Source organism: Oncorhynchus mykiss, chromosome 5, assembly GCF_057628025.1.
Source record: "Oncorhynchus mykiss isolate SJ-2025 chromosome 5, ASM5762802v1, whole genome shotgun sequence".
In the NCBI taxonomy this organism is placed as follows: Eukaryota; Metazoa; Chordata; class Actinopteri; order Salmoniformes; family Salmonidae; genus Oncorhynchus; species Oncorhynchus mykiss.
In genome coordinates this window covers 85,519,360-85,533,471 of record NC_143026.1, presented here as the reverse complement: position 1 = coordinate 85,533,471, position 14,112 = coordinate 85,519,360, and positions in this window count along the sequence as shown.

The window sequence follows — 14,112 nt, the reverse complement described above, 5'->3', positions numbered from 1 at the left end:
GCCTACAGCGCAGTTTCTATATTAGCGGGTTAGGGTCGGGTGCGGCCCTTAGAGTTTAACTTTATCACATAACGGATGCGTTATTAGCCATTGCGTTATTAGCCATTGTGGACAGGGGCGGGTGAACAAACAGCTGACCCGCGCACCACTAGTTCGCAGCACTAAATACAATATAGGTTTTCGGTTTTATTTATTCACTCCAAAGAAAATAAGTGAAAGACAAAGCAGTACAGATAAATAACTGGTAAAAACGGTGTGCAGGTAAGGTTGGAAGCACAAAAGGGCTGATATAAACACCACACCACAAATATACACTACCGTTCAAAAGTTTGGGGTCACTTAGAAATGTCCTTGGTTTTGAAAGAAACTTTTGAACGGTAGTGTATATTTGTGGTGTGGTGTTTATATCAGCCCTTCACATGTTTTGTCCATTAAAATAACATCAAATGTATCAGAAATACAGTGTAGACTAGAGGTCGACCGATTAATCGGAAATGGACGATTAATTAGGGCCGATTTCAAATTTTGATAACAATAGGTCATCTGCATTTTCGGACACCGATCATGGCCGATTACATTGCACTCCACGAGGAGACTGCGTGGCAGGTCTGAATACCTGTTATGCGAGTGCAGCAAGGAGCCAGGGTAAGGTGCTAGCTAGCATTAAACGTATCTTATAAAAAACGATCAATCTTAACATAATCACTAGTTAACTACACATGGTTGATGATATTACTAGTTTATCTAGCTTGTCTTGCGTTGCATATAATCGATGCGGTGCCTGTTAATTTATCATTGTATCATAGCCTACTTCACCAAACGGCTGATTTAACAAGCACATTCGTAAAAAAAAAGCACTGTCGTTGCTCCAATGTGTACTTAACCATAAACATCAACGCCTTTCTTAAAATCAATACACAAGTATATATTTTTAAACCGGCATATTTAGTTAATATTGCCTGCTAACATGAATTTATTTTAACTAGGCAAATTGTGTCACTTCTCTTGCGTTCTAGGCAACAGAGTCAGGGTATATGCAGCAGTTTGGGCCGCCTGGCTCTTTGCGAACTGTGTGAAGACTATTTCTTCCTAACATAGACAGCCAATTTCGCCAAACGGGGGATGATTTAACAAAAGCGCATTTGCGAAAAAAAGCACAATCGTTGCACGAATGTACCTAACCATAAACATCAATGTCTTTCTTAAAATCAATACACAGAAGTATATTTTTTTAAACCTGCATATTTAGTTAAAAGAAATCCAGGTTAGCAGGCAAAATTAAACTAGGGAAATTGTGTCACTTCTCTTGCGTTCATTGCAAGCAGAGTAAGGGTATATGCAACAGTTTGGGCCGCCTGGCTCGTTGCAAACTAATTTGCCAGAATTTTACATAATTATGTCATAACATTGAAGGTTGTGCAATGTAACAGGACTATTGAGACTTATGGAGACTGTCTATGTTAGGAAGAAATAGTCTCAATATGCCACCCGTTAGATAAAATACGGAACGGTTCCGTATTTCACTGAAAGAATAAACGTTTTGTTTTCGAAATTATAGTTTCTGGATTTGACCATATTAATGACCTAAGGCTCGTATTTCTGTGTGTTATTATGTTATAATTAAGTCTATGATTTGATATTTGATAGAGCAGTCTGAGCGGTGGTAAGCAGCAGCAGGCTCGTAAGCATTCATTCAAACAGCACTTTCGTGGGTTTGCCAGCAGCTCTTCGCTGAGCTTCAAGCATTGAGCTGTTTATGACTTCAAGCCTGCCAACTCCCGAGATTAGGCTGGTGTAACCGATGTGAAATGGCTAGCTAGTTAGCGGGGTGCGCGCTAATAGCGTTTCAATCGGTGATGTCACTCTCTCTGAGACCTTGAAGTAGTTGTTCCCCTTGCTCTGCAAGGGCAGAGGCTTTTGTGGAGCGATGGGTAACAATGCGTTGAGGGTGGTTATTATCTATGTGTTCCTGGTTCGAGCCCAGGTAGGGGCGAGGAGAGGGACGGAAGTTACACTGGCAATACTAAAGTGCCTATAAGAACATCCAATGGTCAAAGGAATATGAAATACAAATGGTATAGAGAGAAATAGTCCTATAATTCCTATAATAACTACAACCTAAAACCTCTTACCTGGGAATATTGAAGACTCATGTTAAAAGTAACCACCAGCTTTCATATGTTCTCATGTTCTGAGCAAGGAACTTAAACGTTAGCTTTTTTACATGGCACATATTGTACTTTTACTTTCTTCTCCAACACTTTGTTTTTGCATTATTTAAACCAAATTGAAAATGTTTCATTGTTTATTTGAGGCTAAATGTATTTTATTGAAATAAAAGTGTTCTTTCAGTATTGTTGTAATTGTCATTATTACAATAAAAAAATTGTCCGATTAGTCGGTATTGGCTTTTTTTGGTCCTCCAATAATCGGCATCGGCGTTGAAAAATCATAATCGGTCGACCTCTAGTGTAGACATTGGTCATGTTGTAAATGACTGTTGTAGCTGGAAATGGCTGATTTTTTATTGAATATCCACATAGGCGTACATAGGCCCATTATCAGCAACCTTCACTCCTGTGTTCCAATGGCAAGTTGTGTTAGCTAATCTGTCACGTTCTGACCTTAGTTCTTTTGTAATGTCTTTGTTTTAGTATGGTCCGGGCGTGAGTTGGGTGGGTTGTCTATGTTTGTTTTTCTATGAGTTGGTATTTCTGTGTTTGGCCTGGTATGGTTCTCAAATCGTTGTCCCTGATTGAGAACCATACTTAGGCAGCCTGTTTTCACCCTTGATTTGTGGGTGATTATTTTCTGTGTCTGTGTGTTCCACACGGAACTGTTTCGGGTTTTGTTATTTCACGTTATTGTATTTTTCTGTGTTCTATTAAAAGTATCATGAACACTTACCACGCTGCGCATTGGTCCTCCGATCCTTCCTACTACTTCTAGTCAGAGGAGGAAGAAGACCGTTACATAATCCAAGTTTATCATTTTAAAAGGCTAATTGATCATTAGAAAACCATTTTGCAATTGTTAGCACAGCTGAAAACTGTTGTCCTAATTAAAGAAGCAATAAAACTGGCCTTCTTTAGACTAGTTGAGTATCTGGACCGTCAGCATTTGTGGGTTCAATTACAGGCTCAAAAAGGCCAGAAACAAAGACCTTTCTCTGAAACGTGTCAGTCTATTCTTGTTCTGAGAAATTAACGCTATTCTATGCGAGAAATTTCCAAGAAACTGAAGATCTCATACAACGCTGTGTACTACTCCCTTCATAGAACAGAGCAAACTGGCTCTAACCAGAATAGAACGAAGAGTGGGAGGCCCCTGTGCACAACTGAGCAAGAGGACAAGCACATTAGAGTGTCTAGTTTGAGAAACAGACGCCTCATAAAATCATCAACTAGCAGTTTCATTAAATAGTACCCGCAAAACACCAGTATCAACGTCAACAGTGAAGAGGCGACTCCAGGATGCTGGCCTTCTAGGCTAATAACTCACTAACTACCAAAGGATATGAACAAAATGTGCACACGTGGCTACATGTAGCTCTCACTTTGATCTCAAAACAGTAAAAAAATTAAAGCAGAGATCTACTGCTCAGATTTGTTTTCCCGCTGTGTCCCTCAATGGTCGATTATTCTGTCACATCGGCATGAAGGGATCGGGAGACAGGCGCAGGAATGTATAACATGAGTTTTTATTTCACCCAAATTGTGGCGTGCCGTGTCTGGGCACGGGGACGAAGAGCAAACAAACACTTACACAAACACAGGGTTGAAACCCAAACAAAAGAGCGAGGAGTACCTCAAATAAATACACAAGCGCACAATGATTATCACACAGGACGAGACCCATAATAATCTGCGCAATCCACAAGGGCGCGAAAGCCCAAAACACACAGCATAGGTATTTACACGCACCAAAGGACATTGTAACAAAAATTGACCCCACCATGGTGAACAAAGGGCACATATATACAAATACAATCAGTGGGAATAGGGGCCAGGTGTGCGCAACGAAAGTTCCAGAGGGATCCGTGACACATGATTTAATAAACGTAAGCCTATACAACATTAACCGATTAAAAACATCACTGTAGCAATGAGGTTTGTGCAGTAAGCAATAAGCCTAATTAATACATTACCACCTCATATTGGCTTTGCTTGAATTGCCCTGCCAATGCATTGTTGTTCGGGTCATTTTTTCTATTTCAAAATTTGAGGTAGGCTATATGATCACATCGGTAATAGATCCATTGTTTCTGAGTGAGCATACACTCAAATAATTTGCTTTTTATTTGTATTTTAATGGGTACATAGATGGTGCCTGAATCTGATGGTCAGTCTCGGCGGAGGGAGAGAGCAGCAGACTGAGAGTCCGCCTGTCAACATCCCTCTGCTCTCCCTTTCCTCCGCTGACACTGACCAAAAAGGTCAGCTAATGGCGAAACTCCAGTCGTACCGCATTATTTCTGCCTCATTTACAAATTCATGTTGTTACTCCTAAGATCCAAGCCAATAATAATAACAACAACGCAAGCCTATATACACTTTCCTACTCATTCATTACTACTTCAGTGCTTGTTGTAGGCTGGGTGGATATAGGAAGAATGCGCATTTTATGGCTTATAAAAGTGTTGAATACAAAGTGTTAATAGTGCAGAGTAAGAACGTAAACATGAACTCACTTATAAAAACAGCATCTCTTTGCTGTATTCGTTGACAGTCTGTCTCCAGTCATGGTTTTAAACGGTATAAAATTTCACAGTATCAACTTTGCACCAAGGTAAAGACAGATTCAGATTGGATATTCGCCTGTAGTTTTCCTTACGTCCACCAACAGCAGTGACAAATCAACATTTTCTAATTTCAATAGCTCTTTAACCATTACTCCTAAAACTCGTTCTAGCTAACCTGGATTTACATCTCGCACTATTTAAAATTATTTATTTAAATGTTTGAATTTAAATAGCTCCTTGGTCATGTGACCGACGGACTTAAACAAGGTTCAGAATGTACTCAGCGGGCCTACACATTGCACACCATTTTCATCACATGTTTTTACATTTAAAAAAAATGACCTTCTAATTTCAATAGCTCCTTGGTCATGTGACTTACTGGACTCAAACAAGGTTCAATTGTCCACTGATTACCCTTCTATATTGCACACTCTTGAGTTTGTCCATTTTCATCTCACACGTTTTTACATAAATTTGACAAACTTTCACATTTCAATAGCTCCTTGCTATTGTGACCTACTAGATTCAGAGGTTCAGTGTCACGTCCTCACCTTAGTTCCTTTTTTATGTCTCTATTTTAGTTTGGTCATGGCATGAGTTGGGGTGGGCATTCTGTTTTGTTCTATGTTTTGTATTTCTGGTTATGGCCTGGTATGGTTCCCAATCAGAGGCATCTGTCAATCGTTGTCTCTGTTTTCCCACTATGGGTTGTGGGTAGTTATTTTCTGTTTAGTGTTTTCGTTGCACCTTACAGAACTGTTCGTTTGTCGGTTTGTTGTTTTTGTTCAGTATTCATCTTTATTAAAATTATTATGAATACGTACCACGCTGCACTTTGGTCCTCTTCTCCTTCTCCCGACGACAATCGTTACATTCAGAATGTACACTCAGTGGGCCTACACATTGCACACCCTTTAGTTTGTTCATTTTCATCTCATGCAATTTTACATAAATTTTTCCACATTTTGAATTTCAATAGCTCCTTGGTCATGTGACCTACTGACATCTAACAAGGTTCCGATTGTACACTCAGTGGGCATACACATTGCACACACTTTAGTTTGTCTATTTTCATCTCACGCAATTGTACATTAAATGTCAATGTTTCTAATTTCAATAGCTCCTTGGTCATGTGACCTACTGACCTCAATTGGTTTAGTATCCGCCTCAAGTCTAGTGAGCATAGAGGAGACCTCCCCACCTACAATTTGTGGTGCCGGCAAACGCTGTAGCTGGGGAGATTTTTTTTGGCAACTTCCCTTACCTACATTGTTCTAACATGCCAGAGGCTGTTCACCTTGGAGACCTGCTGCGGATATGGGTACTCCCCCAGTAGGTCAGTCACATGACCAAGGAGCTATTGAAATTAGAACGTTTGAAAAATGAATGTAAAAACATGTGAGATTAAAATGGACAAACCAAAGGGTGTGTAATATAGAAGGGTAGTCAATGGACATTCTGAACCTTGTTTGAGTCAAGTAGGTCACATGACCAGGAGCTATTGAAATTCAAATGTAAAACAAGTTTGTACCTTGTTTACGCTCCCTAACTAATTCAACTAGGAATACAAAATTCTGCTCACATTTCCACATGTTTATTAGCTTTGGAAAGCAAATTAATGTCCAATAAGACCTGTGCAATGTTGTGCGCAATTTTTCCAACATCATGACACTTATTTGCAGTCTGTGGCTCAAGTGGTTTGAAAGCTATTGAGGTTTGAAAGCGCGAATGCCTAATATCCAACTTGAAACTGTTTTTGCCTCGGTCAACTTTGCTGTAGCTTTAATGTATGCCTGCTAAGTTACTGCAGACACGGTCATCTGAGCTAACAAATTGGCCAATTGGTAGACCTACAGTATAGGGCACTTGATTTGCTCTCGGATCCACCGGGAAAGCAGAGTTTTGCCTTCAGACACATGAAGTGGTTCAAAATGGCAACAGTTGGCGTGCAGGGTCGGGTAGGAATCGGGTGCACATACAGCCAACAGCCCTAGACAAATATAAAAAATAGCAACACAAGGCTTTATCATTGAGTTTTTTACAGAAATGTTTGGCGATTGACTATGAATGCCTTGGAGATCGACCAGTTAGTTGGTGGCCACTGCTCTAGAAAGTAGAGTGAAATTCAATCGTGCTTTTCTCTGTGGGTTGATATTCCTGCGCTGCAGTCACTGCGCACACCCGCGCACTTTGGTAGGAACTTTACATTTAAAGATACAAAAATGATCTGGAACCATTCAGAAAATTTGGCTATACCTGAGTTGGCTTCATTAATTAGTGAATAAAAATTATTGTGTGATAAAATCAAATTGGTATCACCAGAAAAGAGAATGGGAAGTATGGTAGAAGACACAGCAAGGTTATTGTTGTAATGAACAAATATGAGAATGGTGGACTGAATTTTCTGGACTTTACTACTTTAAATAATACTTTTAAGATCAATGGGATAAAACAATTCCTAAGAAGACCAACTTCTATCTGGAATTGTATTCCTCATCATGTCTTCTTTACTTTTGGTGGCCTTAACTTCATGTTGTTTTGCAATTATAATATTGACAAAGTTCCAGTGAAACTTTCTGCTTTTCATTGGCAGGTTTTATTGTCATGGTCCTTAATTTATAAACACCATTTTTCTCCACACAGATATTATATATGGAATAATCGGGATATATTGTATACAAATACCTCTTTGTTTTTAGAATAGTGGTTCCGAAATAATATCCTATTGGTGAGCCAACTGGTAAATGCAGAGGGTCTTTTACTCAGTTATAAGGAATTCTTATCACTTTACAAGGTCTCTAACACCTAAAGATTTTGCAATTGTTTTAGATGCCATTCCCTCGGGTGTTGCTCTATTATTCAGGAACGTGTCAAGACCTGAACCTCAGAGCCTACCTTCTATTGATCCTGTTGACTCATCAGTAGAAAATGTTTGTTTCTCTTTTGATCCATTCAACAACAGAGCGGTACAAACCTTGTTTCAGCAGGATGTTGTATCTATACCTTGTCATGCCTTATTGGAATGGATTTATTGGTAATATTTGTTGGAAAAAAGCTTGGATGTTGCCACACACATACCTACTTGTTAACAAAATTAAGGAAGTTTCCTTTAAAATTATTCATAAATATTATCCTGCCAACCACTATATGAAGAAGTTTAAGGAAAGCATCAACTCAAATTGCTCCTTTTGTAATGACCACCCAGAAACAGTTGTGCATCTTTTTTGGCATTGTATGCATGTAAGAAAACTGTGGCAAGACATCAGTAGGATTATAATTGAACACATTTATGAAGATTTTACACTATTGTGGAGAGATGTACTGTTTGGATTCTTTACATACAATAGAAATAAGCTGAAACATTTTTATGTAATTAATTTCATTATTCTTTTGGCCAAATTTCATATACACAAATGTAAATTTACAAACAGAAAACCACATTTTCGTACCCTACAAAAATAAATTAAACTGTATTTTAAGACGGTTAAATGCTCTACTAACAAAAAATCTGTTAGAATTGTAAGTATATGCATGTCCCTTAAGGTCCTTGTGTAATTGCAATGTGATATTGTACCCCCTAGCTCGATTGTCCATTGTTTGTAATCTATGTATGCTTGTGTTCCCTCATGTGCTTTATGTATTGATTTGTTGTTAATTAAAAAAAATATATACACATTTTTTTTTAAGTGTTTTGTGCGTAAAAGACAAATGCGGCCATTGTTTCTCTCTTTCCTACTAAGAAGCCACCTGTCCCGGTTGATATATTATCAAATAGATATTTGAAAAACACCTTGAGGATTGATTATAAACAACGTTTGCCATGTTTCTGTCGATATTATGGAGCTAATTTGGAATATTTTTCGGCGTTGTCGGGACCGCAATTTCCGGTCGAATTCTCAGCCAAACGTGAACAACTAACGAAGTTATTTTGGCTACAAAAATAATATTTTGGGAAAAAAGGAACATTTGCTATCTAACTGGGAGTCTTGTGAGTGAAAACATCCGAAGCTCATCAAAGGTAAACTATTTAATTTGATTGCTTTTCTGATTTTCGTGACCAGGTTGCCTGCTGCTAGCTAGGCATAATGCTATGCTAGGCTATCAATAAACGTACACAAATGCTTGTCTTGCTTTGGCTGTAAAGCATATTTTCAAAATCTGATTAACAAAAGGCTAAACTACAGTGCCTTGCGAAAGTATTCGGCCCCCTTGAACTTTGTGACCTTTTTCCACATTTCAGGCTTCAAACATAAAGATATAAAACTGTATTTTTTTGTGAAGAATCAACAACAAGTGGGACACAATCATAAAGTGGAACGACATTTATTGGATATTTCAAACTTTTTTAACAAATTTAAAAACTGAAAAATTGGGCGTGCAAAATTATTCGTGACATACGGGCCTCGTCCATGTCAAATCTTTTCAGTCTCCTGAGGGGGAAAAGGTTTTGTCGTGCCGTCTTCACAACTGTCTTGCTGTGTTTGAACCATTATAGATTGTTGGTGATGTGGACACCAAGGAACTTGAAGCTCTCAAGCTGCTCCACTGCATGAGAATGGGGGCGTGCTCGGTCCTAATTTTCCTGTAGTCAACAATCAGCTCCTTTATCTTGAGGGAGAGGTTGTTATCCTGGCACCACACGGCCAGGTCTCTGACCTCTCCCCTATAGGCTGTCTCATCATTGTCGGTCATCAGGCCTACCACTATTGTGTCGCAAAATTAATGATGGTGTTGGAGTCGTGCTGGCCATGCAGTCATGGGTGAACAGGGAGTACAGGACGGGACTGAGCACGCACCCATGAGGGGCCCCTGTGTTGAGGATCAGCGTGGCAGATGTGTTGTTACGTACCCTTACCACCTCGGGGTGGCACGTCAGGAAGTCCAGGATCCAGTTGCAGAGGGAGGTATTTATTCTCAGGGTCCTTAGCTTAGTGATGAGCTTTGAGGGCACTATGGTGTTGAACGCTGAGCTGTAGTCAATGAATAGCATTCTCAAGTAGGTGTTCCTTTTGTCCATTTGGGAAAGGGCAGTGTGGAGTGTAATAGAGATTGCATCATCTGTGGATCTGTTGGGGCAGTATGCAAATTGGAGTAGGTCTAGAGTTTCTGGGATAATGGTGTTGATGTGAGCCATGACCAGCCTTTCAAAGCACTTCATGGCTACAGACGTGAGTGCTACGGGTCGGTAGTTATTTAGGCAGGTTACCTTAGTGTTCTTGGGTACAGGGACTAAGGTGGTCTCCTTGAAACTGTCACATTGTATACATGATTGGAGACATGCGCAGGAATACATAATAGGGGGTTTTAATACTCCACCCAAAAATACAACATGCCATGAAAAGGCACAGGGATGAAGCCCAAAACAAACACATATACAAAACACAGGGATGTAACCCAAACAAAAGAGCAAGGTTAAACCTCTAATAAATACATGGGACGAGACCCGTAATAACAATACGAGACCGGTAATAACAAGTGCACTACAATACACAGGACGAGGCCCGTATGTCACGACTTCCGCCGAAGTCGGTCCCTCTCCTTGTTCGGGCGGCGTTCGGCGGTCGACGTCACCGGCTTTCTAGCCAACGCCAATCCACTTTTCATTTGTTTTGTCTTTGTTTTCTACACACCTGGTTTCTATTCCCAAATGACATGTTCATTATATAACCCTCTGTTTCCCCCATGTTTGTATGCGTGTTTTTATTTTTTTATATAATTTCACCTTTATTTAACCAGGTAGGCTAGTTGAGAACAAGTTCTCATTTGTAACTGCGACCTGGCCAAGATAAAGCATAGCAGTGTGAACAGACAACAACACAGAGTTACACATGGAGTAAACAATAAACAAGTCAATAACATAGTAGAAAAAAAATAATCTATATACATTGTGTGCAAAAGGCATGAGGTAGGCAATAAATAGGCCATAGGAGTGAATAATTACAATTTAGCAGATTAACACTGGAGTGATAAATGATCAGATGAACATGTGCAGGTAGAGATACTGGTGTGCAAAAGAGCAGAAAAGTAAATAAAATAAAAACAGTATGGGGATGAGGTCGGTCAATTGGGTGGGCTATATACCGATGGACTATGTACAGCTGCAGCGATCGGTTAGCTGCTCAGATAGCAGATGTTTAAAGTTGGTGAGTGAGATAAAAGTCTCCAACTTCAGAGATTTTTGCAATTCACTCCAGTCGCAGGCAGCAGAGAACTGGAAGGAAAGGCGACCAAATTAGGTTTTGACTTTAGGGATGATCAGTGAGATACACCTGCTGAAGCGCGTGCTACGGGTGGGTGTTGCCATCGTGAACAGTGAACTGAGATAAGGCGGAGCTTTACCTAGCATAGACTTGTAGATGACCTGGAGCTAGTGGATCTGGCAACGAACATGTAGCTAAAGCATACAGGTCGCAGTGGTGGGTGGTATAAGGTGCTTTAGTAACAAAACGGATGGCACTGTGATAAACTGCATCCAGTTTGCTGAGTAGAGTATTGGAAGCTATTTTGTAGATGACATCGCCGAAGTCGAGGATCGGTTTGTTTGTAATTTTCAGATCATTACTTGTCGGCTGGTATTGTTTGCCGGGTTTGTTATTACGCCCGTTATTTACGAGTGATCGGTATTTCACGCACCTTTAGTATTTGTTTTATACTGGTGCTGTTCGTGGAATAAATTACCTTGTACACTCATCTCTGCTCTCTTGCGCCTGATTCCATGCACCAGTTACCCACAGCCTGACACCGTAATAACGAGTACACAATACACAAAAAGCCGAAACAACAAAGTACAGGTGCTCACAAGACCAACGGACATGGGAACAATAACCGACCAAGACAATGATGAAAAGAGAGCACACATATACAATTACTAATCAGGGGGAATGGGAACCAGGTGTGCGTAATGAGACAGCTCAGTGACGCCTAGTGGCCGGTAACGTAGACCTCCGGAACTGGTGCCCGGAATGAGCAGCAGTACCAAAGGGATCCGTGACAGAAACATGTTAGTAGTACAGACTCGGCCAGGGACAGGTTGAACATGTCAGTGAAGACGGCCACATCGACCAGTTGGTCAGTGCATGCTCGGAGTATACGTCCTGGTTATCCATCTGGCCCTGTGGCCTTGTGAATGTTGACCTGTTTAAAGGTCTTACTCACATCGGCTATGGAGAGCGTGATCACACATCCGGAACAGCTGATGCTCTCATGCATTCTTCAATGTTGCTTGCCTCGAAGTGATCATAGAAGTGATTTAGCTCATCTGGTAGGCTCTTGTCACTGGGCAGCTCGCGGCTGTGCATCCCTTTGTAGTCTGTAATAGTTTGCAAGCCCTGCCACATCCGACAAGCGTCGGAGCTGGTGTGGTACGAGTCAATCTTAGCCCTGTATTGACGCTTTGCCTGGTTGATGGTTCGTCGAAGGGCATAGCGGGATTTCTTACGAGCGTCCGGGTTAGTGTCTCGTTTCCTTGAAAGCGGCAGCTCTAACCTTTAGCTGTAAGTCTGTAATCCATGGCTTCTGGTTGGGGTATGTACGTACGGTCACTGTGGGGACGACGTCATCGATGCACTTATTGAAGAAGCCAATGACTGATGTGATGTATTCCTCAATGCCATTGGATGAATCCCAGAACATATTCCAGTCTGTGCTAGCAAAACAGTCCTATAGTGTAGCATCTGCGTCATCATCTTCATTATTGACAGAGTCACTGGTGCTTCCTGCTTTAGTTTTTGCTTGTATGCCAGAAACAGGAGGATATAATTATGGTCAGATTTGCCAAATGGAGGGTGAGGGAGAGCTTTGAACACATCTGTGTTTGGAGTGAAGGTAGTCTAGAGTTTTTTCCTCTGGTTGCATATTTAACTTGCTGGTAGAAATTAGGTAAAATGGATTTACGATCCCCTGCATTAAATTCCCTGGCCACTAGGAGCGCCGGCTCTGGATGAGTGTTTTCCTGTTTGCTTATGACCTTATACAGCTCATTGAGTGCGGTCTTAGTGCCAGCATCGGTTTGTGGTGGTAAATAGACAGCTACGAAAAATATAGATGAAAACTCTCTTGGTAAATAGTGTGGTCTACAGCTTATCATGAGATACTCTACCTCAGGCGAGCGAAACCTCAAGACTTCCTTAATATTAGATGTTGTGCACCAGCTGTTGTTTACAAATATACACAGACTGCCACCCCTCGTCTTACCGGAGGCAGCTGTTCTATCTTGCCGATGTAGCATATACCCCGGCAGCTATATGTTATCCATGTCTTCAGTCAGCCACGACTCGCTGAAACATAAGATATTACAGTTTTTAATGTCCCGTTGGTAGGATATTCATTATCGTAGCTCATCTATTTTGTTATCCAATGATTGTACGTTGGTTAATATGTAGTCACCTGGAAAAGTGAATTTGTGGAATTTCTTTCCTTCTTAATGCGTTTGAGCCAATCAGTTCTGTTGTGACAAGGTAGGGGTGGTATACAGAAGATTTGATAAAAGACCAAGTCCATATTATGGCAAGAACAGCTCAAATAAAGAGAAACGACAGTCCATAATTTCTTTAAGACATGAAGGTCAGTCAATACGGAACATTTCAAGGACTTTGAACGTTTCTTCAAGTGCAGTCGCATAAACCATCAAGCGCTATGATGAAACTGGCTCTCATGAGGACCACCACAGGAATGGAAGACCCAGAGTTACCTCTGCTGCAGAGGATAAGTTCATTAGAGTTACCAGCCTCAGAAATTGCAGCCCAAATAAATCACAGAGTACAAGTAACATACACATCCCAACATCAACTGTTCAGAGGAGACTGTATGAAGCAGGCCTTCTTGGTCGAATTTCTGCAAAGAAACCACTATTTAAGGACACCAATAATAAGAAGAGACTTGCTTGAGCCAAGAAACACAAGCAATAGACATTAGACGGGTGGAAATTTGTCCAAATTTAAGATTTTTGTTTTCTAACCGAGTGAACGGATGATCTCTGCAGGTGTATTTCCCACTGTAAAGCATGGAGGAGGAGGTGTTATGCTTTGCTGGTGACACTTTCTGTGATTTATTTAGAATTCAAGGCACACTTAACCAGCATGGATATCACAGCATTCTGCAGCAAAACGCCATCCAATCTGGTTAAGGCTTAGTGCTACTAAATTTGTTTTTCAACAGGACAATGATCCAACACACCTCCAGGCTGTGTAAGGGCTATTTGACCAAGAATGAGAGTGATGGAGCACTGCATCAGATGATCTGGCCTCCACAATCCCCAACCTTGTCCAAATTGAGATAGTTTGGGATGAGTCGGACTGCATAGTGAAGGAAAAGCAGCCAAACAGTGGTCAGGATATGTGGGAACTCCTTCAAAACTGTTGGAAAAGCATTCC